This window comes from Drosophila suzukii, chromosome 2R (assembly GCF_043229965.1).
Source record: "Drosophila suzukii chromosome 2R, CBGP_Dsuzu_IsoJpt1.0, whole genome shotgun sequence".
Classification (NCBI taxonomy): domain Eukaryota; kingdom Metazoa; phylum Arthropoda; class Insecta; order Diptera; family Drosophilidae; genus Drosophila; species Drosophila suzukii.
Window position 1 is genome coordinate 1,791,692 of NC_092081.1, and position 15,521 is coordinate 1,807,212.

The 15,521-nt window shown below is 36.9% G+C and overlaps 1 protein-coding gene and 1 long non-coding RNA gene across 3 annotated transcripts in view; one reads left to right on the forward strand and one right to left on the reverse strand.

Annotated features, from left to right (window-relative positions):
* CCHa2-R (CCHamide-2 receptor) overlaps nucleotides 1–15,521 on the forward strand; it is a 69,661-nt gene that overhangs the window by 36,950 nt on the left and 17,190 nt on the right. The gene's annotated exons all lie outside the window — the stretch shown is intronic.
* On the reverse strand, nucleotides 354–822 carry LOC139352518 (uncharacterized). The gene is made up of 3 exons (XR_011603731.1): nucleotides 696–822; nucleotides 548–638; nucleotides 354–491 (listed from the first exon to the last, which is right to left on the reverse strand). It is a non-coding gene; the product is annotated as an uncharacterized lncRNA (long non-coding RNA).

Sequence of the window (15,521 nt, forward strand, 5' to 3'; positions counted from 1 at the left end):
GACCTGTCCTCTTGCACAAGTGAAGAACAAGTGACGCTCCATATAGAAAATTGTATGGGATGTCCGCATTTTCACAAGTGAAAATTCAAATGAAGTCCCACGGGATTTCACTTGTTCCTTATACTCATTTTTCGTATGGCCTGTCACGTGCCGGTAATACGTCCCACGTGAAATCACTTGTGAAAATCAAAATATTTCCATTGAGTGTTCACTTATGAAATCACTTGGAAGTGACACGTCCCAGGTGAAATCACTTGTGAAATTCAGAATATTTCCAATGAGTTTTCACTAATGAAAATAAAAAATTTTAAATACATACATTATTATTTACTTTTAAATTCATTTTAATTAAATAGTGTTATTTATGTTTTCTGTTAAAGGACAATTATTGTTAGTAAGCCTAGTTTAATGTTACGTTAATTTGCTTTTCAAATTGGTCATCGCCTTCCTTAAACGTTTGTCCGGGTTCTCCGAATCCTTGGCCAACGCTCCTGAAAAAATTCATGGGCATATGTTAAAAAAATGCGTTTTATTTGTATATATTTACCTTTTAAAGCTGTTTTTCACTCTTTACAGGATTTTATATTGGCGCAAAACATTTCATAATCCACTTTGGGCTTACGAAACCCATTGAATACCTTAATACTTTAAACTAAGATCAATTCACAACATCTTCAACTTAATGAAACACTTACCTGACTTTATTATTTTCACTTTAAAAAACGAAAGAAGTAAATCTGCTGCGCACAATTTAAAGGGCTTGCTTCCCTTTCAATAACTCAAACAGAATGAACCAAGTCTTCCTCTCACCCCTTTACTTGATTTCTTTTGTTTTCTCTTCGTAGTTGGCGCGTGCCACTGGACCTATACCCTTTCTAAAGCGAAAAATATCCGACTACATAATTTTTACTTTTTGAGTAAAAAATACAAAATGAATTTTTTTAAAATGGTACTATTAAAATGTTTTAAGTATTTAAATATATTTTAACGCACTAAATTTCTATAACTTTACTAAAAAATTATATTGTAATATTAATTTATAATACGTAAGCATAATATTTACATTAAATTCAATTTACTTAATTTTACTATAATCAAATAATTTACTTTTATAAAACAATATTAGTTGTTTTTTTCGATATACAATAATGCTCCTAAAATATTAGGGCATTCACATGTCGCTGCGCCACTAAAATTTTTCCGCCGAAACATTAGTCGCCAGCCGAACATAACAGAGAGACCCAAAAGAAACAACGGACCTGCCGAAATTTGTCTCTAAGGGCGCCGAGTGCAGGCAGATTATAAAACAAAGAAAGAGAGGGAAGCTCCGAATATCTGCCTCTCTTTTTTGCACGATCGTTTTCGTAGGCAGTCTTCTACGCTGCGCCGACTTCTCTGCTGACGTCAACAGCGGCACAGCGATTAAGGCACAAAAAAAAAACAAAAAAGCTTTTTGCCTTGAGCCATGTCACAGCGTCCCTTCTGCAGAACTGAAGGGGATGTATTCATTTAGTCGAATTTACAATATTTAACGTAAAAAAATTTGTTATTGGAACATTTGTATGTTGAAGGTGCGATCGACCCGACCCCTTACCCCGTTCAGAGATGTTTTTATTTGATATCAGAAGTTTTTGATTTAAAAATAGGAGCTATGATTACTATTGTTGTAATACTTATATATGAGCCATTGTCATAGCATTAAGATCAATATATACGTATGTATATATATCCGTTGGCAAGGCCACGTGGACTTGGTTACTTGGTATCCCGTTCTTAATTAGTGAAACAATTTTTCTAGGAATTTAAAAAAGTTTATGTAGTTAGACATTGGAAATTCAACATTGTTAGGGCCTTTAATAGTTTATTTACTTTAGTCGATGACAAACTTGTTAATGATATTCTTTTACTTAAAACAATAAAGGAAGTTAGCTTCGGCAAGCCGAAGTTTGTATACCCTTGCAGTTATAAGAAATAATCAATGTTAATAACACCATGTTAAATTTTTAAGGATTGTTGCTAGCTTCAGTGATATTTGTGTAAAATTAAATTCGTAATGCTGAAAAGTTAAAACATTCTATATCCCAGAGTAGAAAAAATACGATGAAAATCAACAATGCACAATTTTTTTACAAATCATTATTTCATTAATTATCTGACGTTTCTTTGACAGTTATATGTTAGAGTCGTCGAGTTTTACTAAATTTAATTCGAAACTCTAACAAATACACAAAATGTTATCCCCAATAGTATAGCATAATATGTCAAAAAACACCGAAGCTATGATTTGTTTCATATTATTTTCCCACCAATTTTTCGATCGTTCCTATGGCAGCTATATGATATAGTCGTCCGATTTTGATAAAATAAAATTCAAAATTTAGAACTAATTAAAAAATGTGATTTCCAAGCATAGGTTATTATATGTTAAAGACACCAAAGATATACATTTTTTTAGTTTTTTTTTCCGACTATTAATATTGGAGCTATAATATATAGTTGTCCAATCCGGCTGGTTCCGACATATATACTACCTGCAAAAGAAATAAGACTTTTGGGAAAGTTTCAGCTCGATAGCTTTAAAACTGAGAGACGAGTTTGCGTAAAACAGACGGCCCTATTCTAAACGCAAGGGTATAACAATTATTTCATTATTTCTCTGACCGCTTCTTTGACAGCTATATTTTAGAGTCGTACGACTTTTATTAAATTTCATTCGAAATACTTTAAAAAAGACAAAATGTTATTCCCAACAGTTTAAGATATAGCTTCGGTGTTCTTTAACATATAACCTATGCTTGGAAAGTCTCTGATTAGCATTCGTTGTAGTCAGACGTGTTTTCTTTTTGCTATGAATTCTTATTCGTGCTCCGAGTGCAATGCTGAAGTTACAGCAGCGCAGCTTCGCGGTTTTGAGGCGCTTCGTTGCTCATCGCTTTGTCGTCGTACTTTTCACACTGCATGTGTTGATCTCTGTCTAACGTTCAACAAAAGCTCACTGGAGAGGCGTTGTCACCAGATTCCATTAAGATTCCCGCTCTAAGCGCGCTCTTCGGAGATGTGCACTCATCACAATCAAAGCAACAACGGCATCAGCTGGACTTGTCGTTGTCTATTTCGCGCGATGTTTGTCAAACGCTCTCTGGAGAGCTGCTCTCATCATATTTCATCAAGATTCCCGCTCTAAGCGCGCTCTTCGGAGTTGTGCGCTCATCACCGTCAAACAAACAACAACGTCAGCTGGAGTTGTCGTTGTCTGTTTTGCGCGACATTCGTGAAACGCTGACCGAAGAGGCGCTCTCATCATATTCCATCACGCTTCTCCCTCTAAGCGCGCTCTTTGGGGATGTGCATGCATCACAATCAAAGCAACAACAACATCAGCTTGAGTTGTCGTTGTCTGTTTCGCACGACGATCGTCAAACGCTCTTTGGAGTGCCGCTCTCATCATACTTCATCAAGATTCAGATACAACTCGTCGGAGTTGTGCGCTTATCACAATTGAACCAACAACAACGTCGGCTGGAGTTCTCGTTGTCTGATTTGTCTAATGCTCACATAAATCCAACGGCTGGAGTTTTCAAAAATTGCTTTGAGTGATACTCGTGATCACAGTATAATTTCCTTATTACCGCGCTCCTCTCTGGCGCTACGAAATTGCTTGGATTTCTCACCGACTGTTTTGTGTGGCTCTTCCCGATGGCAGCATCAACAACAACATTGTCCATCTACACTCAACTTGGATAGATATGCTCTGTTAACGGCGACATTGCCATCGCTCTTAAGAACTAGTTGCTCTTTACTAAAAGTATCTAGCAAACTTCAAGAATGCATCAATCCTAGTCTGCATGATAAAATTCGTATTAAAAACACTACATTACTGAAGGCGATCTGCAGGCTTACAACATTGGGATACTTCCAAGGGCATTGGGCTATGATGCCTTAAATGCGAATCCGGAATCCGAATTACACCGGGGGGTGTAATTGTTGCTGTTCGCTGCAATTTGCGCTGCTTGTCAATTGGACTTCTCATTAAAGATACCCTTATTGATCAAGTTGCGGTGTCGATAATTGGAGAATCCGAAACGCTGGAAATTGTGGTGTCATACATATCATCGAATGGTTCATATAAACTTTACAAGGATCAGCTTGAAAACATTACCGACATCTACAATAATCTGCAGGACCATCAACATATCTGTGTGATTGGAAACTTTAATCTATCATCCCTCGTTTGGTCTCAGGATCCGGAGCATCACTCTTCACTGCCAAGCAACATACATCAACCACGCGAGATTCTTTTCATCGATGATATTTTCAGTATGGGCTTAATATAAGTCAATAATATATTTAATAACTAACATACAACTTTAGACTTAGTATACGTTAGCGCTGATATTAACTTTTCTTTAGTCCATGTAATTCATTGTAAAATCCATCATAGACCATTGCTACTAAGTATAAACTTTTACAGTTTTGCGCCTTCAGCTGAATATTCACCTAGATTTATTTTGAATGAAACCAGCCTTTGTGCCATCAGAAATGAGATCTCTGCCATTAACTGGGAGTCAGTTTTATCACATGTTAGTTTGGAGTCGTGTTATGACACTTTTTTAGTTGTTATTTTAAACATCATTAAGAACAATGCTCGAGAAAGGGTCCACAATTCGTTTAAGTTGCCAAGGTATACGAAAGGTTTGAAAAAGCTTAAAAATCTTCGAAATAAATTCTATAAAAGGTTTTTAGTTACACAGGATCCTGGTGATTGGAATAGACACTTGCAGCACAAACAAAAATTTGAATTTCTAAATAAATTTTGTTACAATCAGTATATAACGAGTGTTGAGAACGGGCTAAAAAGTAATCCCAACTCTGTTTGGCGATTCATCAATTCGAAGAAGAACGCTTCTTCAGTCCCATCTGCTATGTTCCTAGGGAATTTATCTTCCCATTCAAATACAGAAATTGCAAATCTTTTTGCCTCTTATTTTAAAGCTAATTTTGAGCCAACAACAGTCCGGTATGGTTCTCAAACCTTAAATGCGATCACTCCTCTATTGAATTTAGGTAGAATAACCGTGCTAGAAGAGAATATTCATAGGGCTGTGGAAGACGTTGATTCTTACACTCCGGACTGTGATGGGATTTAGGCCTACCTTCTGAAACATTGTATAGAGGTGCTATGCGTTCCACTAAAAATTCTGTTTGATAAATCACTTCCTAGTGGACACTTTGCGGATAGATGGAAGGTCGCATCCGTGACTCCAATTTTAAAATCAGGGCCGAAGAATAACATTGCCAATTACAGGCCTATAGCAAAGATCAGTAATATTGCTAAACTCTTCGAACGCATTGTTGCCCATGAATTATCATTTCTTATAAAAACATATATAAGGACTTCTCAGCATGGTTTTGTTGCAGGTCGGACAACTACGACTAATCTTGCCGTTTTCAGCAACTATTGCATTTATGCCTTTGATATGCGATCTCAGGTTGATGCTATTTACACTGATTTTGCGAAAGTCTTTGAAAAAGTTAGCCACAGTGCCCACTGGCAAAACTGGCCCGCTTGGGTATACATTCGGCATTACTAAATTGTATAAAATCATGTTTACACCATCGTCTTTATAGAGTTAATATTAATAGACATTTCTCGGATTCCTATTTGGCAACTTCTGGCCTTCCTCAGGGGAGTGCTATGGGACCTCTGCTTTTCATAATTTTCATTAATGATGTGAGGTTCTGTCTATCTTCAGAGTGTCTCCTGTATGCAATGATTTAAAAATTTTGAAGTCTATTAAATTTGCGAAAGACTCACAATTGGCTTAACATGACTTAGATTCGTTGAGCTCTTGGTGTAGCCAAATTTCTCTTCCTCTTAACATAAGCAAGTGCTTCTATGTCACTTAGAGTAAATCCGTATACAATGTCGTCACATCCTATAATATCAACGGTCAACCTCTACAACTGCGGCAGGAATCCTTGGATCTAGGAGTGTTGTTTGACTCGAAATTTAAGTTTGCAGCACACTTCGATTACATCATGCCCAGGGCCTATGCTATGTTTGGATTTGTGAAACGGAACGCATCACTATTCACGGATCCCTACACCAGATTTGCCCTTTATTTTGCATTTGTCCGATCTAAACTAGAATATGCGTCTCTTATTTATAATCCCTCACTACCACTCATGGAAACAGAATAGAACGTCTACAGAAACAGTTTTTGAAATTCGCCTTGTTGCCGCTGAGGTTTTTAGACTCTACCCCTTCATACCACCAGCAATGTAGGCTTGTTCACCTACCATCCCTTGAGCATCGTAGAAGTATCCTCGCCATTTGCTTCATCTCTGATTTGGTGGATGGTAGTATCGACTGTCAAGAACTACTCTCAAAAGTTGGTTTTCACGCTTCGTCTAGACAACTTCGGAATTTTTTTTCTTTTTTTTCTCGAGCTGCGGCGGACAAATTATTCCCATGATGAGCCCCTCTATAGAACCTTATGTGAGTCTAACGCACTTCCAATTGATATGCAATTGGACTACTTCTCAAGTAAATCAATTCTTAAGCATAGGTAAGCCAATTATTTTGTCAATTTTAGTACGTAAGATAAGTTGTTGAATTGTACAAGTAGCCAGTAAAGAAATTCCGTTGGCGAAATAAATAAATAAATAACATTTTTTAATTAGTTCTGAATTTTGAATTTAATTTTATCAAAATCGGACGACTACATAATATAGCTGCCATAAGAACGATCGGAAAATTCGTTGGAAAATAATATGAAACAAATTATAGCTTCGGTGTTTTTTAATATATATCCTCCTACACTTGGAAATAACATTTTTTTAATTAGTTCTGAGTTTCGAATTTAATTTTATCAAAGTCGGACGACTATATCATAGTCCGTTTCTACGCAAACTAGTCTCTTAGTTTTAAAGCTATCGGGCTGAAACTTTCCCAAAAGTCTTATTTCTTTTGCAGGTTGTATATAAGTCGGAACCAGCCGGATCGGACCACTATATCTTATAGCTCCCATAGGAATAATCGAAAAAAAATATATATCTTTGGTGATTTTTATCCTAGGTTATCCTAAGCTTGAAAATTACATTTTTTAATTAGTTTTGAATTACGAACTAAATTGTATCAATATCGGACGACTATATTATATAGCTGCCATAGGAACGATCGGAAAATTGGTTGGAAAATAATTTGAAACAAATTATAGCTTCGGTGTTTTTTAACATATATCCTCCTACGCTTGGAAATAGCATTTTTTAATTAGTTCTGAATTTTAAATTTAATTTTATCAACATTGGACGAATATATCATATAGGAACGATCGGAGGAATATATCATATAGGAACGATCGGAAAATTGTTGGGAAAATAATATGAAACAAATTATGGCTTCCGTGTTTCTTGACATATTATCTTGTACTATTGGGAATATCATTTTATTTACTTTTGGGAATTTCGAATTTTACTGAAGCTAGCAACAATCCTTAAAAATTTAATATGGTGTTACTAACATTGATTATTTCTTATAACTGCAAGGGTATACAAACTTTGGCTTGCCGAAGCTAACTTCCTTTCTTGTTTATTACTCATAAATGTAGGAGAAAAGTGTTTAAACGTAGGAATGCAATTTCAATTCGATTTGATATATGAAATTAGTTTTGCCTTTTGAAGGAAATGTGTTTAATCTGCTTAAGAAATGCAAATGAAATATTTTTAAGCAAAAGCGTATCGGTAGGTATTATAAAGAATTTCCACCGTCAGGTATAAATGCCTATATACACACACACACGCTTGGGTATAATGTTGTTAGTAATCTTGTTTTTATTAGTCTTCCACCTGGATTAGATTAATTCGCAAATTTTTTTTTTCAATGAAAAAGCAAACATTTCTAGAATTGTAAAATTGTAAAACAAAGAAACATCATTCTAATAGTGCGTGTGGTATTTTGTTAGTATGCGGTCACAGTGAAGGGCTTGTCTACCACTTTGGCAAAATTTATAACATTGATATAGCAAAAGAAACAAGGAAGAACGCTATAGTCGAGTACCTCGACTATCAGATACCCGTTACTCAGCTAAATAGAGATATACAAGTAGCAAAGCGAGATTAAAATGCGCCACCTACCGGCGGTATACAGATTTAAGCGTTATGGGCGTTAGAGTGGGCGTGGACCAATCGATAGGTATTGTCGAGACCAATACATTTCAGTTAAAATTTTTTATCTAGCATAAAAATTGTGGGCGTCACAGGTTTTCGCGGTTTGTGGGCGTTAGAGTGGGCGTGGCATATTCGCGTAACAAACTTGCGCTGCGTATAAGGCTACGGAATCTAAATCTGAAATCCCAATTCTCTATCTTTGATAGTTTCCGAGATATCCACGTTCATATTTACGATTTTTTGAAGTTTGTGGGCGGTTTATGGGCGTTAGGCAATTTTTTTTTGGGTCAATCGATAGGTATTGATGAGAACATTACATTTCAGTTAAAATTTGTATTCTAGCATGCAAATTGTGGGCGTCACAGGTTTTCGCGGTTTGTGGGCGTTTAAGTGGGCGTGGCAAACTTTTTTTTAGGTCAATCGATAGGTATTGATGAGAACAATACATTTCAGTTAAAATTTTCTATCTAGCATCAAAACTGTAGGAGTTACAGTTTTGGGCGGTTTGTGGGCGTTAGAGTGGGGGTGGCACTCTACTGAAACAAACTTGCGCTGCGTAAGAAGCTCAGGAATCTGCACGCCAAATCTCAAAAGCCTAGCTCCGAGAAACTCCGTGTTTCCGAGATCTCAGCGTTCATCCGGACAGACAGACGGACAGACGGACATGGCTAGATCGACTCGGCTAGTGATCCTGATCAAGAATATATATACTTTATGGGGTCGGAAACGCTTCCTTCTGCCTGTTACATACTTTCCGACGAATCTAGTATACCCTTTTACTCTACGAGTAACGGGTATAAAAATGGAAAAAAACAATTGGAATTTGGGTCAGTTTGGGCTCGCCTATGGTAGCAATATATACTTAGTCTTCAAAGTATTTCCGAATTTCTGTATTTTTTTTTCATTTTTATATCAAGCTACTCTCCTTATTTTTGGGGACCTTTGGTGCAGGCGTATGGGCATAAAATTATTTTAATACAGACGTGAATAAGCATATCTGCACACTTAGTTTTTGACCCTAACGTGGGGTATTTGTGAAATCGTGGTTTGAAAAACAAAACATATTTTAATCTTTTGATAAAAGATATCTTTGAGAGTGTATATTCAATTTTATTGATATGCATGCCAATAAATTGCTTAGATGCCCTTCTACAGATTTCCATTTAAGGTCTCAACATATCTTATGTCGATCACAACTTATAGACATTTAAGGAATATATTCACCTCTATTGACATAAAATTTGACGTGAAGAACAGGCTTTTAACAAGAAAGGAAGTTAGCTTCGGCAAGCCAAAGCTTATATACCCTTGCAGCTATAATTATTAAATTTAAAAACACAAAAAATTATATTCCCAATAGTATAAGATAATATGTCAAACAAGGAAGAACGCTATAGTCGAGTACCTCGACTATCAGATACCCGTTACTCAAAGGGAAATGGAGATATGCAAGCAGCAAAGCGAGATTAAAATGCGCCACCTACCGGCGGTAGAGAGATTTAAGCGTTATGGGCGTTAGAGTGGGCGTGGTAAATTTATTTTTGGATCAATCGATAGGTATTGACGACACCAATACATTTCAGTTAAAATTTGTTATCTAGCATGCAAATTGTGGGCGTCACAGGTTTTCGCGGTTTGTGGGCGTTTAAGTGGGCGTGGCAAACTTTTTTTTAGGTCAATCGATAGGTATTGATGAGAACAATACATTTCAGTTAAAATTTTCTATCTAGCATCAAAACTGTAGGAGTTACAGTTTTGGGCGGTTTGTGGGCGTTAGAGTGGGCGTGGCAGTCTACTGAAACAAACTTGCGCTGCGTAAGAAGCTCAGGAATCTGTACGCCAAATATCAATAGCCTAGCTCTCATAGTTTCCGAGATCTCAGCGTTCATCCGGACAGACAGACGGACAGACGGACAGACGGACAGACGGACATGGCTAGATCGACTCGGCTAGTGATCCTGATCAAGAATATATATACCTTATGGGGTCGGAAACGCTTCCTTCTGCCTGTTACATACTTTCCGACGAATCTAGTATACCCTTTTACTCTACGAGTAACGGGTATAAAAACACCGAAGCTATAATTTGTTTCATATTATTTTCCTACCAATTTTCCGATCGTTCCTATGGCAGCTATATGATATAGTCGTCCGATTTTGATAAAATTAAATTCGAAATTCAGAACTGCTTCATTGCCCCTGCTGTCCATTGTCTTTAATGCTTCTTGCTTGTTTTACAAAACATGTAAGGTTATAGGGGCTATTTTATTTTTATACCCTTGCAGAGGGTATATTGATTTCAGTCAGAAGTTTGCAACGCAGTGAAGGATGAGAACAATACATTTCAGTTAAAATTTTCTATCTAGCATCAAAACTGTAGGAGTTACAGTTTTGGGCGGTTTGTGGGCGTTAGAGTGGGCGTGGCAGTCTACTGAAACAAACTTGCGCTGCGTAAGAAGCTCAGGAATCTGTACGCCAAATATCAATAGCCTAGCTCTCATAGTTTCCGAGATCTCAGCGTTCATCCGGACAGACAGACGGACAGACGGACAGACGGACAGACGGACATGGCTAGATCGACTCGGCTAGTGATCCTGATCAAGAATATATATACCTTATGGGGTCGGAAACGCTTCATTCTGCCTGTTACATACTTTCCGACGAATCTAGTATACCCTTTTACTCTACGAGTAACGGGTATAAAAACACCGAAGCTATAATTTGTTTCATATTATTTTCCTACCAATTTTCCGATCGTTCCTATGGCAGCTATATGATATAGTCGTCCGATTTTGATAAAATTAAATTCGAAATTCAGAACTAATTAAAAAATGTTATTTCCAAGCGTTGGAGGTTGTATGTTGAATAACACCGAAGCTATAGTTTGTTTCATATTATTTTTCCACCAACTTTACGACCGTTCCTATGGCATCTATATGATATAGTCTTCCGATTTTGATAAAATTAAATTCGAAATTCAAAACTAATTAAAAATTTTTATTTCCAAGCTTAGGAGGTTATATGCTAAAAAGCACCAGAGATATAATTTTTATACCCGTTACTCGTAACCCCATAAAGTATATATATTCTTGATCAGGATCACTAGCCGAGTCGATCTAGCCATGTCCGTCTGTCCGTCTGTCCGTCCGGATGAACGCTGAGATCTCGGAAACTATGGAAGTTAGGCTATTGAGATTTGGCGTGCAGATTCCTGAGCTTCTTACGCAGCGCAAGTTTGTTTCAACAATGTGCCACGCCCACTCTTACGCCCACAAACCGCCCAAAACTGTGGCTCCTACAGTTTTTATGCTAGAATAAAAATTTTAACATAAGTGTATTCTTCTCATCAATACCTATCGAGTGACCCGAAAAAAAAATTGCCACGCCCACTCTAACGCCCACAAACCTGTGACGGCCACAGTTTTCATGCTAGATAAAAAATTTTAACTGAAATGTATTGGTCTCGTCAATACCTATCGATTGAAATCGAAACCTGTGACGGCCACAGTTTTCATGCTAGATAAAAAATTTTAACTGAAATGTATTGGTCTCGTCAATACCTATCGATTGATTCAAAATTCAAATTTTGCCACGCCCACTCTAACGCCCATAACGCTTAAATCTGTCTACCGCCGGTAGGTGGCGTATTTAAATCTCGATTTGCTGCTTGCATATCTCTATTTAGCTGAGTAACGGGTATCTGATAGTCGAGGTACTCGACTATAGCGTTCTTCCTTATTTTAATTTGTTTTTCCTATTATTCCTATGGGAGCTATAAGATATAGTTGTCCGATCCGGCTGGTTCCGACTTATATACTACCTGCAAAAGATATAAGACTTTTCGGAAAGTTTCAGCCCGATAGCTTTAAAACTGAGAGACTAGTTTGCGTAGAAACGGACGGACAGACGGACATGGCTAGATCGACTCGCCTAGTCATGCTGATCAAGAATATATATACTTTAAGGGGTCGGAAACTTCTCCTTCACTGCTTTGCAAACTTCTGACTGAAATCAATATACCCTCTGCAAGGGTATACATATTATATGTATTTTTCATATACGAAAAGACATAATTTAACTTTGTTTATTATAGCCGTTACTCGTAGAGTCAAAGGGTATACTAGATTCGTCGGAAAGTATGTAACAGGCAGAAGGAAGCGTAAGACGAGTCGATCTAGCCATATCCGTCTGTCTGTCCGTCCGGATGAACGCTGAGATCTCGGAAACTATAAGAGCTAGGCTATTAGGACTTGGCTTGCAGATTCCTGAGCTTCTTACGCAGCGCAAGTTTGCTTCAGCAGCTTGCCGACCCCAATTTATCGCACACAAACCGTCCAAAACAGTGGCTCCAACTGTTTTGATGCTGGAGTAAAAATTTTAACTGAAATGTGTTGTTCTCATCAATACCTATCAACAAACCCAAAAAAAAGTTTGCCACGCGCAATTTAACGCCCACAAACTTCAATAAATCGTATGTATGAACTTGGATATCTCGGAAACTATCAAAGATAGAGAATTGGGATCTCAGATTTAGATTCCGTAGCCTTGTACGCAGCGGAAGTTTTTTATGTGAATATGCCACGCCCACTATAACGCTCACAAACCGCCCAAAGCTGTGGGTCAAACGCGTCATGCACCAGCAGTAATCAGCGACCATGTTTTCATTCCATCTTCCCTAGTATCTTTCTTTTATGCTCCTGAAGTCCTGGTAAAATCGTTCCCCTAGCTCTTTGCTGTAAGCTCCAAGGTTTTGAGGAAATTGATCCAAATGACTATGCAGGTAATGTACCTTTAAACTCATGTTACAGCCTAGTTCCTTGAAGTCGTGAAGCATGTTTTCAAATAAATCACAGTAACTTTAAGCAACTTTATTATTATTATTATTATTGTTATTATTTCCCAGAAAATTTAAAAGAATTCTAAGTTAAAATTTCGCTTCTGTCATTGAATTTATAAAGCTGTTGTCATTTATCAGAGCTCTAATTTTTGAACCGTCCAAAATTCTACCATGAATTTTTCGTTACTTATTTTGGGAAATTTATTTGCGACATAATGAAAGCATAACCCTTGCTTGTTTAGTGCCTTTATAAAGCAAACCACATCTGCTTCATTGCCCCTGCTGTCCATTGTCTTTAATGCTTCTTGCTTGTTTTACAAAACATGTAAGGTTATAGGGGCTATTTTATTTTTATACCCTTGCAGAGGGTATATTGATTTCAGTCAGAAGTTTGCAACGCAGTGAAGGAGACGTTTCCGACCATATAAAGTATATATATTCTTGATCAGCATGACTAGACGAGTCGATCTAGCCATGTCCGTCTGTCCGTCTGTCCGTCCGTTTCTACGCAAACTAGTCTCTCAGTTTTAAGGCTATCGGGCTGAAACTTTCCCAAAAGTCTTATATCTTTTGAAGGTAGTATTTAAGTCGGAACCAGCCGGATCGCACAACTGTATCTTATAGCTCCCATAGGAATAATAGGAAAAACAAATTAACAAAATGATATATTTGGTGTTTTTTAGCATATAACCTCCTAAGCTTGGAAATAACATTTTTTAATTAGCTTTGAATTTTGAATTAAATTTTATCGAAATCGGACGACTATATCATATAGCTGCCATAGGAACGATCGTAAAATTGGTGGAAAATAATATGAAACAAATTATAGCTTCGGTGTTTTTCAACATATAACCTCCAACGCTTGGAAATTACATTTTATAATTAGTTCTGAATTTCGAATTTAATTTTATCAAAATCGGGCGACTATATCATATAGCTGCCATAGGAACGATCGGAAAATTGGTAGGAAAATAATATGAAACAAATTATTGCTTCGGTGTTTTTTAACATATAACCTCATACGCTTGGAAATAACATTTTTTAATTAGTTTTGAATTTCGAATTTAATTTTATCAAAATCGGAAGACTATATCATATAGCTGCCATAGGAACTGTCGTAAAATTGGTGGAAAAATAATATGAAACAAATTATAGCTTCGGTGTTTTTCAACATATAACCTCCAACGCTTGGAAATAACATTTATAATTAGTTCTGAATTTCGAATTTAATTTTATTAAAATCGGACGACTACATCATATAGCTGCCATAGGAACGATCGGAAAATTGGTAGGAAAATAATATGAAACAAATTATAGCTTCGGTGTTTTTTAACATATAACCTCCTACGCTTGGAAATAACATTTTTTAATTATTTCTGAATTTCGAATTTAATTTTATTAAAATAGCTGCCATAGGAACGATCGGAAAATTGGTAGGAAAATAATATGAAACAAATTATAGCTTCGGTGTTTTTTGACATATTATCTTATACTATTGGGAATATAATTTTTTGTTTTTTTAAATTTAGTAATTATAGCTGCAAGGGTATATAAGCATCGGCTTGCCGAAGCTAACTTCCTTTCTTGTTAATAAAGTAGTTGCCACATATGTAGCAAAAGCAATTAGGGTCATTTTTAAACAGTTGAGCCCTGGCTAGAGAAGTAGATACAAAATTCTTTGTTTAAGAATGCATGCAATGACTTTTTAATATATACCTTTTTTCATTTGTAGTAATGTTTAAAAATTCTCACGTCCCGGCTTCATTTTTGACAGAAAAGCAAAACTTGGTTTATTTTTAACATTACCAAATGCTCCCGTTAACGGATCGCTCATGACTTCGTTTAAAAAGCACAGGCACCTAGGACCTTAATCTTACTCACATTCGGTCAAAAATGTGATTAGTTTCTGACCCGTTACTCTATAGGATTCTAGAAAAACCAGAAAGGAAGTTAACTTCGGCAAGCCAAAGTTTGTATATGGGCGTTAGACTAGGCGTGCCAAACTTTTGTTTTGGGTCAATCGATAGGTATTGACGAGACTAATACATTTCAGTTAAATTTTTTTTTCAAGCATGAAAATTTTGGGCGCCACAGGTTTGGGCGGTTTGTGGACGTTAGAGTGGGCGAGGCAATCGGTAGGTATTGATGAGAACAATACATTTAAATTAAAATTTTTATTCTAGCATCAAAACTGTATGAGCCACAGTTTAGGGCGGCTTGTGGGCGTTAGAGTAGGCGTGGAACGCTGCTGAAAAAAACTTGCGCTGCGTAAGAAGCTTTGGAATCTGCATGCCAAATCTCAATAGCCTAGCTCTTATAGTTTCCGATGTAACAGCGTTCATCCGGACGGACGGACATGGCTAGATCGACTCGGCTCGTGATCCTGATCAAGAATATTTATACTTAATGTGGTCGGAAACGCATCCTTATGCCTTTATATACTTTCCGACTTTGGACCAGGAGAAGAAGGGCCACATCTCAGCAGCGGGACGGTTCGTCTGCGTGCCACATATTAC